At 43.9% G+C, this 20,285-nt stretch overlaps 1 protein-coding gene and 1 long non-coding RNA gene across 2 annotated transcripts in view; one reads left to right on the top strand and one right to left on the bottom strand.

Annotated features, from left to right (window-relative positions):
- The window catches only part of Thsd4 (thrombospondin, type I, domain containing 4), a gene marked incomplete in the record, with an annotated part of 530,583 nt that overhangs the window by 311,283 nt on the left and 199,015 nt on the right, over positions 1-20,285 (top strand).
- Positions 6,332-11,630, bottom strand: LOC106149598. Its single transcript, XR_001235880.1, has 2 exons — positions 11,509-11,630; positions 6,332-6,743 (listed from the first exon to the last, which is right to left on the bottom strand). It is a non-coding gene; the product is annotated as an uncharacterized LOC106149598 (long non-coding RNA).

The following is a 20,285-nucleotide window of genomic DNA, read 5'->3' as shown; positions in this document are numbered from 1 at the left end:
CCCCCCCCCAGTCTCTGTGTCTGTGTGTAACCAGTTGTTTTTCCTGGCTTCTGGCTACAAAGTTGCATAAGTTTCAAGTAATTGCTCTGAGTTTTCCCACACATTGTACTATTTTTAGGGCAATGTTTTGTAGAACACAACATTTTCCAGGAAGTGTGTTGAGAGGCCTGTACTTGGCTGTGTGTTTTCCTTTCAGCCACCTCTACCTCCAGCGTGTTCTTAGCTAGGGACACCGTCCCCTGTGTTGTCCCAAAGTTTGAAACACAGGAGTTTAGGAGAAGAGGGAGGAGTCATGTGGTTCTTGGCAGTTGGTTACCTGATCAGATCATCCCCTTGAATTTCATCTGCCTCCCGATACATCCCAAGCTCAAGTCCAAGACCAAATCTCTGGGCTCCAAGGATCTTGTGCCTGAGAAAAGCCCAGGTGCAGTGTCTGCATGGCTCCTCGAGTGGCCTGTGACAGGTGTCAGACAGCCACATGCCCTTCCCTGGCACACTCCTCAGAGAGGCAGAACCAGAGTTGTACGGCCACACTTTTAGAGACAGACCTCAAGAAGTTCCGAGGGGTCCACTCTCACTCAGCTAAGCTGGTTAACCAGCTCCCCAGTTAAGTCTTCTATTAGCTTTTGCTTGGTTCTTCTGCAGTCAGGCAATTGCCACATTGGCACTACTAAAAAATGAAATTAAAAGCCATTTGAAAATAATAGTCGGGTAAGAAGAGAGAAGTAAGTGTGACTGAAGGAGACATTTAACATGACTTGTGAACGCGGTTCAGGGGCCGGGAGGGCCACTTCATGATCCAGTGAAATGGGAACTGTCTAGACAAGTCATTCAGATAGCTCAAGCTAAAGCCAGCCCTTCAGGAGTGTGTGCCAGAGCCCAAGCTCAGCCCTGCCTCCTGGAGTCTCGGGGCTTTGTTTTTGCCCTGGGTTAAGCCCCGTCTCCACTGGCTGCCAACCATTAACAATGAGTGGCTTACCGCGAGAAGCTCAGGCCTAAGGGAATTTGCCTTCTCCTTCGTGTTCACATCGCAATGGGTGGGGGACTTGGAGTCCAGCTGCCAGCAGTCATTCAGTATGCCAAGGACTCTTTCCCCCAAGTTCAGGCGGTCATGGTTACTTTGGCCAGGCTCTCCCTAGCCACCCCGCCCTCCTGCCTCTCCCATACCCCTAGAGGACAGGGAGAAGCCACGCTGCTGGAAGTTGGAGCCTGGGTCTTCCAGCTCTGAGAACGGCCTGCCAGGGGGCCAGGGCAGGTCATCCAGCTCTCTGCTGCACGGTGCCGTCTCGGTGAAGGGAAGGGGCTTAACTAAAGCTTCCTTTTCTCTCCTTCCCATCCTTTTCTATTTTTCTTTCCTTTCTGCCTCCCCCTTCCTCCCTCCCTTCAAGTAGAAAAGGGAGAAGACACATTTTTATCATACAATTTGTAAACCCAGAAAGGTATCTTGCATGTCTGATATATCATGACTACGTTTCAGTCCTGCTTCTCATCATTTTGAGTCACATCACCAAGAGCTTTTTTCAGAACTCTCATAAGAGCTCCTGAAAACTCCAAGCTTTGTTTGGTTTGCAAACTGTCTTCTACCAAAAACATTTTAGAATTCTCCCAGTGATGATACCAACAGAATAAAAAGAAAGAACTAAAGAGAGAATGAGGAGAGAGGCAGGTGACCCCTTTGGGTACCATGTTGAAGACCCTGGGGCCTAATATCATCACGTTATTACCGTATTGGTTTCTCATGCTTCCATGTATCGTGCTGCATAGCCAAGAAGGTGAGACCACAGCTGCTGTGCGTGAGCCGTTCTCCGGGGTTGCGTTTCCAGTGAGTACTCTTTAGAAAGAAGACAAGCCCCGTGTCCAGCATGAAGAGCAGACTCGCCTCTTGCTTTCTGTAAAAGCAGTGCATTCTGAAGCTTTGTGTTCCACAGCTGCAGTGCAAATGCTGCATGTCTGGATCTCTCTGCTTTGTCCCTGCGGATACGAGGACAAAGGGACCCAAGTGCTGATACCCATAGTGCTTGCTGTGCTAATGAGTAATAAAGCCATTTGTCCCCTTGTTCAGGAGGCTCAGATCTTCTGCTAGCATCTGTGAACCGTAACAGGTTAATTCAGCTTGCTTGCAAGTGGGGTAAAATCAACCCCAGATCCAATAATCATTACATGAAAATGATAATTGAGCAGGAAGGACATTTAGACTTAAGGAGAAAGCATCTTGCTTAACTTCACACAGCTACTAGCAGGACGAGAAACACCCTGGGTCTGGTGGACTGCAGATCTTACAGAGTTCACTGGCTGTTTTCAGTGCAGGGCTCTGTCTGGTCCATAGAGCCCACTTGATAGGAAATTAGCTGAGAACTTCACCGGACTGTTCATTAAGAAAAGTAATTGGTCTTATTTAGGGTGAGGGTTAAATCTGAAGCTACTTTCCCCACTGCAGCTCACTATCTTGCAAACTTTTTGGAGAATTCATCTACAAAGCTGCACAAGTGGTTTGTTTAGATTGAGTGAAAGCATTTAAATCTGATTATTATACTGTTTTATTGGCTTTACAGAGATGTAATTTTCCCATCAGGCTCCACTGCCTAAATAGTATAGATATTGCTAAAAATGAAACAAATACAGGGGGAATCACTGTAAGCTATTTTGGTAGGTGTGGTACAAGCTTTCCATGCTGGAGTAAAGGAAGAGGAAGTGACAGCCCCCCCTAGGGATGTGTCACTGCTGTACTAGGCAAGAAACTTTTGATTGGTTAGAAACAGAACATCACCCATTGATAGAAGATGACTGGGTCAGTAAAATACCCAAGGAGCTTGCTAATGGTACTCAGCACAGCACCTAACACAACTAGCAGTGCAGGCACTGCTAGAAGAAGCCTCGGATTGACCTAAAGAGGAACAAAGTTCTGTCACAGTCCACCTTCCTTTTTTGTTTTGGACCCAGGTCTCCCTGTGGACCTCAGCCCACCTGTAACCTAGGAGGATACTTGTGCAGGAACCAAAGCCAGCAGGGCCTTGGCACCACAAAGAGATGATTACAGATTCTGTCACTTACCTCGGCTTGTCATCACAGAAATAGAAATGATGACTTTTGTTTGAAATTAGCAGGTGTTGTTACATGCTAGGCTCTTACACCAAAAAATGAGTGTTGGGTGGCGTGATTGATGTTTTGTGGAAGGAGTATGAGCAGGAGTCCGAAGGGGATAAAAATAAAGAAAACCCAGCTTCTGTTTTCAGGGGACCCAGTTGAATGGAAGGGGTGCCAGATACTGGGAAGCAGGAAGGCCAAGACAAGGGAAAGTGAGTGCCCTATTTGGGGGCTGATCATGGAAGTGAGGCTAGGCCAGCTGGTGTGAACGGGCATTTGGTCTTGGACCAAGTTAGGGTTAGAGACAGCTCCGCTACCCTCTTGGCTTTTGACTTTGAGCACCAAAGGAAGAATAATAGATTTTCTCCCCTGCCACAGCCCAAGTTGGGAATAAAGGTGGCAGGATTAAGAGATTTTTTTTAAAGGCCGGGACGTGCTCCTGAATTGAATTCCACAAATTTTGTTTTCATTTTTCCTGGAGAATGAAAAAGAAATTTATTCCTCGTTGCAAATATTTAAGCATCTGTTGGGTTCATCTTCACAAAAGCACTAAAACGTGGGGAAGCCAAAATTTTCCTTCCTGTGACTGCTTTTGTTTTGGGCTTTTGCTTCATTTTGTAACATTAATTCTTTGATCCTTCCAACCATAAATCATTTAAGCGACTTTGATTAAGTAACCGCTTAACTTCCCAAACTCTTTGTATTGTGACAGTATTTCTTGTCATACACTGTAGAATTATAATGAGGTTTTACAAAGCAGGTTCAGACACCAGCACACCTGGACTCCCCTGGCATGCCGTGATTTAAGGCAAGTTCTTTCACCTCTTGGGGCTTAGCTGTAGCATTGGTAAGAAAAGCTTGGTATTTAATATACATCCCCTGCAGAGCCGGTGTGGGGAATTTCATTCAGTTAGTGTTTATAGGGGATTTTATTGGCAACCCCAGGGAGAGTGATGTCCATGAATATTTCAATATGCAATGGGAACTTTGCGGTGTGGGCCTCCTAGAAATGTTATAGAATGACCTGCTTTTGGACTTCACATTTCCCAGAGAGACCTCGCTCTGACTTCTCTGGAGACCAAGCTTTGCTCTTCTCCTAAGAAGTCAGAATTGTCACCACCCAAGCCAAACACACGGCAAACACCAGGCCTAACGCATGCTGCTTTGGTGTGGAGACTCCACCCGATTTTCTCCTTTTGAGGGTTAATGGAGGTGTGTGAAATGTGAAACCTCCAGTCCAGCTCAAAGGTTTTCTCAGACATTCTGGCAAATGACTCTTCATTTTGCTGGCCCTACTGCTTTATTGCAGGGCTGGTGACGCCCAGGAAGGCTCAAGTTTGGCTGTGCTGCAGAGGCTGAACTATTTCAGTCCGCAGTGTTTCCCTGCAACCCCTCTGTTCACCATAGCTATTACAGACAACAGTAAAACTCACTGAATGGACTCGGTTCAGATGCTTCCCATGCCTCTGAAATGACTGTTTCTCCACAAGAATGAAGGGCCAGTGAATTGTGGGCTGAGGGAGAGGTGGCAACAAAAACCATGGGCGTTTTAAGTTTAAGCTAATATTTAACATGGGATAAGGACTACTGGTAAATATTGATTTATCTTCCCTCCTCCTCCCCTCTGGGCTGAGTCTTGCCGCTCAGAACATTAAAGAACTGTTTATTATTCCACCAGCATTATAAAAACAATACTAGAATTCTTTTCCTTCTGTGTGTGTGTGTGTGTGTGTGTGTGTGTGTGTGTTTAAATGAAACTGAAAGCATCCAGTATCCCCGCAGGACAGAGTGACTGTGGGTGTCACGTGACACACCCACCAGAGAATGGGCCCCCCAGCTTCCCCTTGCCCGGGGCCTGCATCTTCGCCTGGTCTGGACCAGGCTGTAACTGCAACATACCTTACAAAGTTCTTGGAGCTCTTGGCTGTAATAAAGGTAGCAAGAACAATTGGTAGGAAGTGATCAAGTGCCCAGTGACCACGTGAGCCATCAAGAGGAGCCCTGTCCAATCAGATCCTTCTGTGCTGGCTGGGGATGCAGTTCAAGGGTAGAGCGTATGCTCAGCATGTGTGAGGCCATGGGTTCGATCCCCAGCACTGCAAGCAAATAAATCAGGAAGAAAGAAAAGAAAAATGGACCTTCTGTAGTGATGTGCTATGTCTGTACTATATGACTACCAGATCACACAGAGAGTTCTAGAAATGAAAGAAATCCATTGAGTTCTTGAAATGTGGCTCGTGCTGATGGGGAACGGAATTTTAATTATTTTTTTGTTTTGTTTTGTTTTTAAGGATTTAAGAGCTGGCTACGGTGGGGCACGCCTGTAATGCTAGCACTCTGGCAGGCTAAGGCAGGAGGATTGCTAGCTCAACCCAGCCTAGGCAACTTAGTGACTCGGTGAAATGCTGTCTTTCCAAAAGAAAATGTAAAAAGGCTAGGACTGTAGATCAATGTGAAGGCCCTGGGTTCAAACCCTAGTGCCAAAAGAATTTAAATAGCCACATGCGGCTAGTGGCTACCGTGTTAGATGGCACAGACTGATAGTTCCCTGAGTTAGTTCAGTCATATGTATAACCCACACATACAGCAAAAGTACAGCTAAAAACAAGAGTGTTCCGGTGTTACTTAGCCCCTCCTCCCTGGGGCAGTGGCAAATTCTGCAACTGTCTGGACCTCTCTTTGTAGTTGAACTTTGTCCTTTTGTTCCTGCTTTTCTGCTGTGCTCCACCTTGGATCATATTTCTCTCCCTCCCTTCATCTCTCAACAACTAATTGAGATATAATTCAATACTACATACACCAATTCCTATACTAGAAGTATACAATGCAGTGGCTTTCTCTATACTCACAAGGTTGTGAGTATAGCCACTGCCATTATTAACAGTAACTTTTTCATTACCAGCATAAACCCTGTCCGCGTTAGGAATCCCCTCAACTCCCAGCACTAAGCAACCACTGGTTTCCTTTCTGGCTCTAAAAGTTTGCCTATAGAATATTCCATATATATGGACTCATGCAATAACCTGTGATCTTCATGCACTTAGAAGAGTATTTTTCAAGGCTTATCCCTGTCATAGCAAGTACTAGTACTTCATTCCTTTGTGGCAAAGTAATATTCCGTTGTATAGATATACCACATTTACTTCTGCATTCACCAGTTTATGGTCATTTGCATTGATTTCACTTTGGGCTATTATATGAAGTGTGTTCCACCTTCTGTAACCAAAATGCTATAGAATAAATAATCTATAAACAATAGGAATTTATTGATTGTGGTCTGGAGGCTGGGAATTCCAAGATCAAGCGCTAGCAAATGCAGTGTCTGCGGAGAACTCACCCTTGGCTTTATAGAGGGCACCTTGCTAGTGCAAGCTCCCCCAGGCTTCTTGTTCAAGGCACAGATTCCATTCATGAGGGTATGTATGGTATCTCTATGCTTAACGTTTTGTGAATGCCAGATATTTTTCATAGCAGTTGCTCCATTTAACATTCCCATCGCTAATGGATTATGGTTGTGGTTTCTTTTTGATTATAGCTGTCCCAGTGTATATGAAGTGGTATCTCATTGTAGTTTTGATTTGTAATTCCCCAATGGTCAGGTTGCTCTTTCTGCCTGTCCAGGTACTTCCTGTTGAGGCCTTCTCTGCAGGTACATTTGCCTTGGGGATGCAGTTTTGCAAGAAAAGAGAAAATTCCACGTTAGGTGGTATTTAGTCATTTTTATGTTCAGCTAGATATTAAATATACTCACATTATCCTGAGTCACATTCCTAAGCAGAGCTGCCTCGCTTCAAAACAGCCTCAGTAAAACTACATAGTATAGGCTGAGTATCCCTTACGCAAAACATTTGGGACCAGAAGTGTTGCAGATTTCAGAGATCTTTGGATTTCACAACATTTACACATGTTTAAGGAGATACCGATGTATGGATGAGACCCAAGTCTAAACACAAAATTCACTTACGTTTCACTCAGTACACATAGCCTGAAGATAATTTCATAAAATATTTTAAGGAATAAAGCAATTTTAAAGTATTTTAAGTACATAAAATAGCATTTCTTGGTGTGGAATTTTCCAGTTAGCACTCCAAAGATTTTGAATTTGTAATCAGGGATGTTTGATCTGTATGTAGCCTTAGAGAATACCTAAAAGAATGAGTTAGTCCTAGGAGGAGTCCTGGGCAATTGTTTAAGTTTCCTTTAACAAAAGAATTTCTCCCAATGTCCTTTTTCAAATAGACATGAAAATTCTAAGCTCAAATTGGAGTGGCTTAACATGTTCCCAATGGCTCGAGCATGACTCTATTTAGGACAGTCATGCGTGTTCCAGTGGCGGTTTGGGGCCACCTGGCAGTGAGACATACAAATTATGATGCTGTTGTTAACATGTTCAATGATTTTATATGGATAGGGCTAGAATCAAAATGCTAACTGTCATGGTTACTTTTCTCTCGTTGCTGGGACAAAATACCTGATGCCCAAAATTAAGGAAGGAAAGGTTTATTTCGCTTACAGTTTGTGGAGGTTTCAGTCCATACTTGGCAGATTACAAAGCAGACTGGCACATGGCAGAGAGCTACAGCTAATGGCAACAGAACACAGCAAAAGCAACAACAACAAAAAAAAAAAAACACCAGGGCAGAATGGGCTCAAGCACCCTTTTCCTCTCCCTTACATATACAAACTATCCACCCCAGGGCGGGTGTAGCTCTCACACCCACAATCAAACGGCCACATGAGGCTTTGGGGGGACACATAGACATAAACCATAACACTCACATAGGGTAACAATAGGCAAAAATTGAGGTGTAAAGCACACTGCCACTTAGAACAGATGGTCTGCCTACAGAGGCAGTGCCCCTCTGCTGTCATGAGTTCAGGATCCATAGGCCCATCTCTTGAATAACTATGGAATGTCTATGCCATGCCAGGAGTAGGCTTTTGGATTAGAACTCTGAATAAAATGGACCTGGGCTCTTTTTTCAGAGAGCTTAGCTGTAGAAATATTAATCAAACCACCAAACTGGAGAATGGTATAGGATCCTCTGTGACTGAAATCATCTATGCTTGAATGTTCACCAGTTTTTTTCATTCATTCTTTTCAAAAAGTAGAGCCATAGGAAATGCTTTATCCTGGCATAATTTACCTAGATACGACGTCAGGACCACGTTTCCCCTAGCATCTTGGGAGGGCAAGAAGAAACGTGTTTGTTGGTGCCGTTTCCTGTCTTCCTTGGTTTTCTATTTCCGCTTACCCTCTAATACCTGCATTGGTCAAGTGCTGCCTTTCCACTGGGACATCACCATCACTGTTACTTTCCTGACGGCTTCTAGGCACACGTCTTCCATTTCTCCCCTGAATTCCTGTAGCATTTTGTACCTGCTAAAACACTGGCATGTTGCAGAAGGAAAGTTTCTTTCCTATCAACTTTCTTTGCCAGTCAGTGAGCACCTCGGAATGAGGTTTTGTATCTGAGTTGTTTATATTTCACTTCCAAGCACAGCATTTTACATCTCGATCAACAAATGATGAATGAAGGGAGGAACAAAGAACAAACATATAAAGAGTCAAAAGTCATAGAGGTCCAGATTCTTTATTCTAGCTGGAATGAGATAGAAATGTATTGTCGACTCGTGATCCTAGGCTACAATTTTTTTATCAATCCCTACTTAATGGGGACAATTATGAATACCTTTTCCTCTTGGAACATTTATTTCAAAACCAACAAAAATGAGATCAGGAAAGATGACAAGAAGTCATTCACCAAAGACCTTAAATACCAAAGCCAAAGCTAATATTTTATCCTGGGAAAGAATCCACCTCCTACCCCACAAAATTATTTCTTGGGTAAAGAATATGGTACTTGGTCTTGCAGTTCACAAGAATGCCTGGACATGCAAGGAATGAAAGTGGGCCAGGCCCAGGACAGTACCAAATGTCTGAAGCTGTGTTCACCATCCAGAGTAGAAGCATCTCTGGACCCTGAAGATAGAAGCAAGAGTATGAGGCAGAAGTGGACAAGGAAGGATGCTAGGTGGAGAACAGGACTCTGGATAAGCAACAAGTCACACAAGAAAAGAAAAACATAAATGCTACTTGCAGGAGTTTTCCAAGCCTAGCATTTTGGGAAGAAGGAAAGTCATAGAGATCCAAAATGATCACCTCAACAGAAACTGATGGAAAAATGATACTAGGCAAGATGAAGAATCAAAGTGATCACACCTTAGGCCATGTGTTCATGTAGCCCTGCACTAGCACTCGAAGATGGTCAAAGCTGATGACTTCCATTTTTCTTAGCTCATAGGAGATGTGCAGATCTTGTCAGTGTTTTTAGCCCGAGTTTTACCTTTTCATATAAGTAGCAGGACAGAGTTTCCTGAACCATCACAGCATTCTCTAATTTGCTCCTCACTCTAATGTAGGTAGGAAATTATCTTTAAAACTATTTACATGACCAAGAACTTCTCTGGAGAAGATAGATAGATAGATATAGATATAGATGTAGATATAGATATAGGTAGATGTAGATATATAATCTTAATAATAAGAAGGCTAACAACTAGTAAAATGGACAAAAAGCTTCTACTGATACTTAGCAGAAGAAGACGTATGAATGCCAATAGTTACAAGAAGATGCTGGACAGCATAAGCATCAGGAAAATGCAAGTGGGAACCTTGTAGAGCCATTCATATGACTTCACTGGAGATACCAAGTGCTGGTGGGGGGACGATAAAGCGCTCATCCACTGCTGGTAAGCACGGGAAATGCACAATCACTGTGGAGAGCTGACCTGGCGATTCCATCTCTTAAGTATTTACTAAAGATAAATCACAACACGCGCACACACACACACACACACACACACACACACACAGCCCTAAATGTTAATAGCCGCTCTAGTCATAATAGCTCAAAACTGGGAGAAAAAAAAAAAACAAACATCTATCAATAGATGAATGGATAAACAAATTTTGGCTTATGCATTCAATAGATACACTCAGCAATAAAATGGAACAAATTATAAACACAGCAACACAGACAAGTCTCAAAAACATGTTCATCAAAAGAAGCTAACACAAGAGAGTTGATCTATAGGATTCAATTTCTATGCCATTCGAGGATTAGTAGACCTAATCTCTGGTGATACAAATCAGGAAGTGGAAGGAGTAATTTGCAGCGCTGGACAGATGTTGGAATGGTGATAAGCTTCACCCTCAGAGCAGATATTAAGGTTCCTCTTCTATTGTTACCTACTTCAGCTAGGAAATAATAAACCTGTTTCATTCTTAAAACCTCTTCACAATTCTTTATGACACTATCAGCATATGATCCATTGCAAAACACACAAAAAAATAGAAGATACAAAGAAACTTTTAAATCTCCTTTGGTCCTCCTATCCAGTGATAATTTATGTTAATTTTATTGTTCTTTAGGAAGAACAATATTTGAACAAAAATAGGGGCATACCATATGTTCAGCTTTGTAATATGCCATTCTAACCATAACCAATGGACATTTCTGTTAGACAGTATAAATAACCTTCATGAATGGATGTATCCAAATTTGTTTATCCAAATCTTGGCTGTGATTTATTTTAGTTATTTCCAGATTCTTCCTCCTGCCTATTACCCTCCCAAAAGAGAACATCTTGAACATTTTGTTTGTTTGCTTGCTTGGTTTTTTTTTTTTTTCCTTAGTGTTTCTTTAAGGAAAGTTCTAGAAATGGAAAGTATGTGTCAAAGGCTTTGACATCTTGAAGGCATTGAATGCCTCTTGTCCTGTTTTTCTGTTGAAATGGTTTTACCACTTTAACTTCTCATCAGCAGCAACTGAAAGTCTTCCTTCATGTCACCTTAACACATGGACTGTACCCTGTGCTGGGTACCCCACCCCCCGCTTCTCATAGAAGCACCACCTGTCAGGATTAGAAATTGGCCTTTCGTGTCCAGTTCCCTAGCAGTGCCCCAATCCCTTTTGGATTCTGCTAGCTTGAAATGAAGAACATCTCTTTTAAAATCTTAATTTGACTCTGTGGTACTATTGCAAGTATGGTGATTATACCCAACACTTATGCGCTGTACCTTTCAAAAAGCTAGAAGAAAGGATTTTTAAAACATTTCACCACAAAGAAATGATAAACGCTTGAGGAGTTAGGTGCCTTTAACGTGATTTAAATCTTGGGCAGTTTATATGTGTGTTAGACATCACATGCCATCCCATTCATGTGTGCAGTTCTTACATTTTTGTGTATCAGTTAAAATTTTTAAAAACTTAATTTGAGAAGACCCAACTGGTGTTTGAATGCTGCAGAAAAATCAGGGGGGCTAGAAAGAGAAATGATGCCAGGGTCATAAGGCCTTGGTTTCAGGGCTGGCTGCAACATTATCACTGCGTGACACAGGCAGGCACCTTACTGACTTACCCTGCCCGGGCTTCAGTGCCCGCATCTCCGGGGTCAGAAGACTGCGGAGGACCTGGACTCACTTCGTCCAGTTACGGAGTTCTTCAAATCCTGTCCGATGCACAACCTTCCTCTCAAAGGCTGGCCCTGTAAATTGAGAGTGTCAGGCCTTTGAAATGCAGCTTGTGTGGGAAAGGAAAAAACCCGGCAGCTAGTTTGCTGCTGGATCAGAATTCTCTGTTCTTTGTGAAGTAATAAATTGTGTCTTGGCTCCTGGGTGATTCCAGGTTGCCCTCGGGTTTGGCGGAAGTGGCTTGACTTTCAGGAATGGTTCCCATTGCCGGAAAGTGGGTGTTAATTTGTGCCTTGGCTATTTTTCAGGGCACTCTCTGGCAAAATCCTGGCTTCTTTTCCAGAGGATCAGCAGATGTAATGACCTGAGGGTGTCTCTCCTTGCAAGAGGACAGCACTCCACATTTATGACCCAAGGGAAACCTATAGTCAGAAGCCTGGGTTTTATAATCCTGGGCCTGAGTAGGGTTTGGGCTCAAACACTCCCATATGCCATGGGAGACAGAGAACTACAAGCTTCATAGCGGTTACGATTCCTTCACCAAGTTTTATTCGTGCATCCCTGAAATAGGGTCCAGGTGGAGTCCTAAAAGGGAGATCGTGCGAAGGAACAGAGGGAAAAACAAGACAGAACAGCATTTGTATTCAGTGTTCTACAGTTCGCAGCCCACCTTTACAGGCCCTACTCACTTCACACAGTGTTTCCAGGATGTCACAATGGCGGTTTTGCCCCAACTCACCTAGCAGACATACGCAAGAGCTGGAGTGTGGGTGGTGAGTGGCCCCATCTCATCCATAGCAGCCTCAGAGCTCAGCTTGATGTGCCTCCATCTGTGCTTTCTTGGCAGGTGTTTGCGGTGTCACACCTCTTTTCTGTTCTGTGTCACTCTTTTTGGGACAAAAACTGAAAACAACTCTTTTTCATCGTCTTTGATTGCACAGTAGCTAACTACAGTCTTCTGCCCGCTTTCAGGATAACACTGCCTACTCTAGTATCTCCCAGACTTTAGTCATTTCCATACTGTCTTTACAATTTAGGCCACGTTGTGTACAGCCTGTACTATTACTTACACTGTTTCAAATAAAGGCACTATTTCATCTTTTCTGGTCTTAACAATACAGAATCAGAAATCATCCATTTGGTATAATCCCAGTTTTCTAATATGTGTTATATAACTTTTACATTTCCTAAGTGTTCACTTTTGGATTGTGTAGTATATCTCACTTTTACCCCCTTTGATATATGTACCATACTGAGAAATTAATTCTGATAAAATAAAATTTAAATTCTCAGTTCTTTTGTTGAACCAGCTACATTGTAAGGGCCCCATACCTACAGCAGCTAGTGGCTACCACATTGGACAGCACAGATAGAGAACACTGTATCAGTGTGGCCAGTTCTGCTGGACAGCTCTCTTGAATCAGAAGATTCCCCAGGCCACTTAAGGCTGAAGTACTGTGAGTACTTTTATCAACCCAAGCTAAGTGAATGTGTGGTGAGATTATCAGTAGAACTGCGAAGTAATTTAGGAAGTCATAATAGTTTCTCCTAATGACCATTTCCCAAGGAAGTAGTAAGGCCAGCAAGAACACTGACAGTGAGTCCGAAAGTCACCTCAGTGTGCACTAAACCTCTCTCTCCTGGCCCCGGATTCCTCCCCTGCATCCCCTCAGGCTCCCTCTTTTCAGTGGATGTCTGTGTGTTTTATCATTCGTGCTCCTTCTTCCTCTTGCCCCACCTTGGATCGCCTGACATCACTTTCGTTCTTACTTAATTCTTCCTGCCTCTGGTCAGAAATCTCCACAGTGCAATACTCTGTGTGTATCTGGACTTTGTTTTGTTCTTCAATAACAGTAATTTCAGACCCGAGGAAGTTACATGGTCAGTAGTGACATGGATAAGGGAGGCCTGTAGCAGATTCCACAGACACACACTAGACACATGTGTACCTCACCGTCAGCAACTCAGTGTCAGCGTGCCTAAAGCTGACCATGTCCTGCCAAGCCTGTCTGCCCCTTCTTGATGCCACCACAATAGACTTCTCACTTTGCCCTCCTCCTCACCCACAAGCCCCTGTAAGGGACAGGAGAAGCCGAGGCCTCCCTTTGTGGAATGGATGGCTTTTACTGAGCTGGCTGAATAGGTCGGGACTGTCTTGAAGGCTTGATGCCACTTCTGTTTTTTAAAAAAACACCCCCTGCCCCTGAGCTGTGCAGCTGCTAGAGGGTCCTCAGAGGGAGGGAAGTGCTCAAGAGACAGATGTGCGCATCTTCTGTGGAGGAGCCAGGAATGTTGAGGAGAAGAACAGAACAGACCCTTCTCCTTTTGTTAATTGCCAGAGACCCTAAGAGGAAAGTAAAGAAGAAGCAGGGCTTCCAGCCCTCAGAAATGAGGCTGCTTTGGGGAAAACGTATGCATTATTTGATTGCACAAAATAAACCCTTCCTTCCTAGGACAGAGTTGAAAGTTTCCCTTACACTGTGCAGGAGAACATGTTCTATTTTTCCCCTGATTCCTAATATACTCACTGAGGCTATGGAAAATTCAGTTCCCCTTGCTAATTTATATAAAACGTTAGAATACCTAGACATCCTTCATTTTTTGGCCTAAAATCCTTAAATATGGGCTTAATTATTCTCAGGAAGGTGACGTGATGCTCTGTTCTCTCGCTTAGACAAAGAAAGCATTTTTCCCAAAGTGGAAGTCCCTACCTGGTTGGGAATGCAAGGGACATCCTAGTGCCATGGTGGTGAACCTTTTAGAGACCAGTGCCCAGACTGCAACCCGAAATCCACTTATTTATCACAAAGTGCCAACACTGCAATGAAACCTGAATACTGAGGTTTTGGTTTAGAAAAAAAACAACTCATACATTAACATCTTTTGTCTTAAAAGAAAAACAAATAACACACATGCCATAGTTTGCCATACTATCCTAGAGGCTTGGTTTTGTACACCTCCTCTGAAAAAGAGAAACAGACCTGTCTTAGTTACTTTTCTCTCATTGCTGAAACAAAATACCCAACACCTAAAGTTAAAGGAGAAGAAAAAAAGCAAATCAAGTAAAGTTAAAGGAAGAAAGGTTTATTTGGATCACAGTTTGTAGAGGTTTCAGTTCATAACTGACTGGCTCCAAGGCAGAGTAGCATGACAGACAGGCATCACAGAGCAGAAACAGTTCATGGCAGGCAGAAGGTAGCAAAGCAAGCGAGGGACTAGGCAGTTCTCTTTCTGTGCCTTATATTATATCCAAGCTTACAGGGATTAGGGTAGTGCCAAACCAATCCATGGACTGATTAATCACCTACCTTTAATCCCAGTACCCTTAATCCTAGCACTGTACTATGAAGCAATCACACCGTCTAGATTCAACCACCTCTGAAAAAGCCCCTCCTATGACTGCATGAGGATTTGGGAGAGGACATCTAAACACAAGCCATAACAAAATCCAAGTGTCGGTGGTCTTAACTGTAGTAAGTTGAAGGTCCATGTCTTCCTCTGGCTCATAATAACTATAAGAACTGTTCATTGAGTGCTTGGACTTTGCCAAGCAGTGGGTTAGGTGCAGAGGACACAATCTCACCGATCTCACCGCAATCCTGATGGTGTGGCTCCCCTGGCTCCCCTTACCCGAACTTTACTTGGAGGAATCTGAGTCTCAGAGCAGTCATTATGCTGTCAAAATCACACAGCCAATATGCTAGCAGAGCCTATGTCCATACCTGGCTCTGTCCAGTGTCAGAGCTTCTGGCCTTTGGACTCCATTACTCTGTGTTTGTTTATTTAGCAAATGCTTACTGAAGATCACTGTGGGTCAGGCACCATCCTGGGCTCGGGGGATTCCGCATGACCAATAAAGCCAAAATCCCTAGTCTTGCATCCTGGAGGAAAGGTAGAAAACCAGAAAGTTTTTTTTTTTTTTAAAAAAAAAGCCCAAGACCATAATTTCAGATGTTGATAGAGCCACAGGACAGTAGAGAAAGTGAAGTGACAGTGACTGTGAGGCTGCTTTAGCACCAAGAAAAGACACCCTATGTCAGGCCTTGAGATGCAAGGGGGTCCTCAGGGTCCAGCGAGGCCCTGCGAGCAGGCACAAGGGAAGGGGACATTCAGGTAAGATGTGGCCACAGGAAAGTCCACTGCGGCCACTGAAGTGGTAAGTCACAATCTTGGGCACTAGTTTCTCTCCAGCATTTGTGACCTGACAGTATCCTAAGTGTCTTTGCTCTTCTTGGGTGATTCATTTCATCCTCTTGGTAATCCTAATTGGTAGGTGCCATTAGCGGCCCACTGCACACAGAGGTGAGAGCTCACAGCTACCAAGCAGTGTGGGACGGACTGCTGACTTCAGAAGTGGAAAAGAGAGGGCTTGGGGCACAGCTTTCCAAAAAGAATGAAAGACTGTAAGTAACACACAGTTGGAAGAGAGATCTTCAGCATGAGCAGGCAATATCTTCCTTCCATGACTATACTGATTTTGTTTTGGTTTGTTTGTTTGTTTGTTTTTGAGACAGGGTCTCACTATGTAGTTCAGACTGGCCTTGAACTTACTATGTAGCTCAGGCTGGCCTGGAATTTACAGCGATCCTCCTGCCTCAGCCTCCGGAGTCCTGGGATTCTAGGTATGCACCACCATGCCCAGCACTAATACTGATTTTGAAATGTTGGTAGACCAGCTATCAAAGTTGGGGAGGAAACTGAAGGTGCTGCACTTGGGGAAAAAAAAAGGGTGGGAAAAGAAGAAACTGATGTGAATAGAGAGAAAGAAATCATTGGTTTACCTAACTTGTTTTCCACTGCTTAGTTTAAAAGTTGTTTTGTTTGTTTTGTTTTTTGGTACCGGGAATTGAACTCAGGGCCTTTCTCTTGCAAGGCAGGAACTGTGCTGCTGAGCTACATCCCCAGCCCTTAAAAGTAACACTATTTCAGTAACACTTTCTCCACTTTGAAATTTCACATCGTGAACACCTAAAAAGCTGTCTCCTTCTCTACTCTCCCTGACAAAACAATAACAAATAAATTGGTGAGCGTATGGATAATTTTTGGTTTTAGTTTTCTGTGATTTTAAAAGAAAACAAGTATGCAGGATACTTTTCTAAAAAGAAATTATTTAAATAAATGAAATAAGATGCTTTAGGCATTCTATTTAATGGAATCCATTTCATCACTTTAAAAAATATATTTTCTTTGACATCCATCTATTCCTATCCAAAAACAAGGGTGGGTGATCAGATCTCAGTTTTCTTAAGCTCTGTGATCTTGGCAGAGTCACTTTTGACTCACATGGCTGTTTCTCCAACTTCAAAATACCTACATTTCTAAGAAAACTGAGCCACTCTGGGAGGGCCATGAATTTCTCTGCCAAAGAACCATGAAAAAGGAGGTGGTTGGTCTCTTAGGTTGCTCTCAATCCTGCATTTGTATTCTCAAATAATTCATTAAGCTCTAAATCAATGTTTTCTCTTGCCTCACCTGGTGGATCAGATTTTTTCTGTCCCTCCATGTTCCTCTGAACTCCTTGGGAAATTCTTCATGAATAATAGACATGTGTTTGTTTTATAGAAGTATATTGGGTACCTACTGTATTCCAGACTCTAAACATCAAAATGAGCAAGAGAGGGGGCTGGGGATTTAGCTCAGCGGCAAAAGCGTCTGCCTGGCAAGCGCAAGGTCGTGAGTTCGGTTCCCGGTACTGGAAAAAAAAAAAAAAAAAAAAAATGAGCAAGAGAGTGTCCTCCTTCCTCAGAGCACATTGTGTGAAGGAATTATTACAGAAATTGGTAAGGGACAAATCTAGCCACCTGTGGAGTTGAGCCAGTGTGTGTGCCTTTGTGGAACAAATAGCTTGAGAGTAGAGGGGCATTGCCTTGCACATTTCCCATAACATGGTCATCATTGGAACAGTTATGGTAATTCACCCCACACCTGATGGGCACCAGGCACTGCTGCAGATCATGGAGGCCTCCTGCTGTCTACGATGGAATCATGGAACCCAGAGAGGCCACCAGCTGGGAGAAGGCAGGGCTAGGCCTTGGACTTCCGGTTCCTACTCTAGGTCACTGTCTTCCCTCTATGCTAACATCCTATATGTTAGATATACCCTTGAGTATGTCTTGAAACCTCTCCAAATAGTACTATTAATATTGGTAATATTTGTTGAATGGCTATAATGCTATAGTAGAAGTAAATTCAGAACTGTCTCTGGGTTGCCTCTCCAGTTCTAAACAAGACGTGGAACACAGTAGTTCTCTCGGCAGATATGAGGTGAGGAGCAGTCATGAAAGAGACCCAGGACGTAGGGACATAGGGACAGGACATCAGGAGCCAAGACACCTACCAGCCGAGTGTTTAGATGAGTAAAAATATTGCTCATTGATTGAAAAAGATATATTCAGATTTTCCTGCTTAAATGTGATTGGTTCTGGATGTAGTAGATGTCACTTAATGCATTCTCAGTAAATATTTGTTGACTGACTGAGTGAATGTAGGGAGAGAGCTACAAAGCAATGAGAAGGGTCAAACCCAAGTCTTCCTCCCATCCTGTGCACCTCCTCGAATGTAGGTTTGACCCCTTTTCTCCAAGTGTAACCCAAAAGCTTTCAGTCACAGAATCTGTGGACATCATCTTCCAATGCTGCTTAGTGAGGGAGTAGGTTTGAGGGATTTTACCTTGGAGGTGAGATGGAAGCCAGAGATTTCAGGAGATGTGGAAAGGGGCAGCTACGCCCTTCAGTTGCCTCCCAGGCACTGTCACAGCACACACAGACGTGGTCTCACATTGACAGCCACCCCGGGTTATCTGGCGCGTCCTGGGAACAAGGGTGTCAACTCTGTAGGGACAAATCAGCATCAGATTTTCTTTGGAGCTGAGCAAGAAGATGTCGTGATAACTATTAGTTTCCTGTGGATGATGTAACAAACCTCTGCAAATTGGGTCTTAAAACAACACGAACCTATTCTCTCACGGCTCTGGAGGCCAGCAGTCCAGAATCAAGGGGCTGGTGGGCTACACTCCTTCCCCAAAACCCCTAGGAAAGAAGTCCTGGCCTCTTGTAGACTCTGGGCACTCCAAGACTTCCTTGACTCAGCTCTGTATTACTCTAATCTCAGCCTCTGTCTTCTTGGGGGCCTTTCTCTCTCTTAGGAGGACATATGTCATTGGATTTAGGCCCCACCCAAGTAATCCAAAATTATCTCATATGACAGCCTTAACTTAATTACATCTGCAAAGGCCCCTTTTCCAGATAAGGTCACATAGGTTCTGAGAGGATAAGGACATGGGCTTATCTTTGGGGGGACCGTCATTCAGTCCACTCCACTGACACCAATGTATTACACACACAGTTTAATGGAAATTAGGATGGTAGGCGAAGCCAGGGAAAAGGGTAGAAACACAGAACTCACTGGCTGCTTTGACCAGGGAGGAGCTGGGCCAGAGTGGAGGCCATGGGAATAAAGAGAAGGAGATGAACCAGAAGACATTTAATGAAAGAATTTGCCACGACTTGGTGACTAATTAATTTGGCACCTTTTCAGACAAAAAATGTGTGCAATCATCCAGAGGCTCTTAGGATATTGATAGGGTATTATGAATGAGAAGGAATGGTTCTAATGTCAAACACATTTGAGAAACAATCTATTAAAGAGGGTTGAGCGGGCTTGTGTCCTGCTGGATCTCTAACCCTTTAGCATCCTGGTATGTGTTGTAACAGCATGCAGAGGTTTCCGGGGTCAGCCTTTCCCAGACCTGTGTGACCAGGTCCTGTTTTATCCAGATTATCTCAAGGAACTAATGATCCCCACGCCTCTGGAAAATGACATCGCTCTGTGGCTCCCCATCCTCTGAAGAAGGAATGTAAACAAGGGCAGAAAGATGACGTGGAGGAACATTGATGCAGTGGCCCACCAAAAGCCAGGTTTGCTTCCTGAGTCCCCACACCAGCCTCAAGAGAGCCACAGGGACTGACCGCAGCAACTGGCATTGGCTGAAGCCACTCTTGGGTATGCACAGGAACTCCTTGATTTTTAAGAATCTGTGCAACTGTCCGGTGGTTTGGTTTCTTCATTCTCCAGTGTCTTCTTGACAGCAGAAGTTGCTGTAGAGGGGGTGGTTAACAGGTTTCAATCTGGGGCTGGAGATTTAGCTCAGCGGCAAAGCGCCTGCCTGGCAAGCGCAAGGTCGTGAGTTCGGTTCCCGGTACCGGAGAAAAACAAAAAAAAACAAGTTTCAATCAGCGTGCCGCTGGGAGCCCCTGCATGGCGAACTCTCACGCAGCGTGGAGAGAATGCTTAGCTGCAGGACGGCTAAGCAGGGAAGAGTGCTGGGAACGGCTGGCAGCAGAGCCGAGGAGGATGGGGATGAGCTAAGACCCTTCCGGGATATGGCATATCCCACCCCTCCTCTGCCCCCTCCGTGTAGCCCCTCAATGGCCACAGTAATTTTAGACCCTCCAGACATTAGCTCTCCCTGCCTCACTTATGTGAAAAATAGTCATTACCTGTTACGGAAATACAGACATCAGTTCTGCAAGGAATAATGAAAGTGGCTTAGACTTCCTGAGTACTTCCTAGGCACCAGGCCCCATGGTCAGTGCACTACATGTAAACTCTCATTTAATTTTCAACACAGCCACAAGAGCTAGGTAGTCTTAGTCATCTGACTGTATGCCTGGTATAAGAAGCATGAGGTGCAGAGAGATTCAAGTAGCTGCCCAAGGAAGCAGGG

The sequence above is a fragment of the Chinchilla lanigera genome, unplaced genomic scaffold (assembly GCF_000276665.1).
Source record: "Chinchilla lanigera isolate Chin_1 unplaced genomic scaffold, ChiLan1.0 scaffold00049, whole genome shotgun sequence".
NCBI classification, from domain to species: domain Eukaryota; kingdom Metazoa; phylum Chordata; class Mammalia; order Rodentia; family Chinchillidae; genus Chinchilla; species Chinchilla lanigera.
The sequence above is the reverse complement of the archived record's forward strand: the minus strand, read 5'-3'. Positions and strand labels throughout refer to the sequence as shown.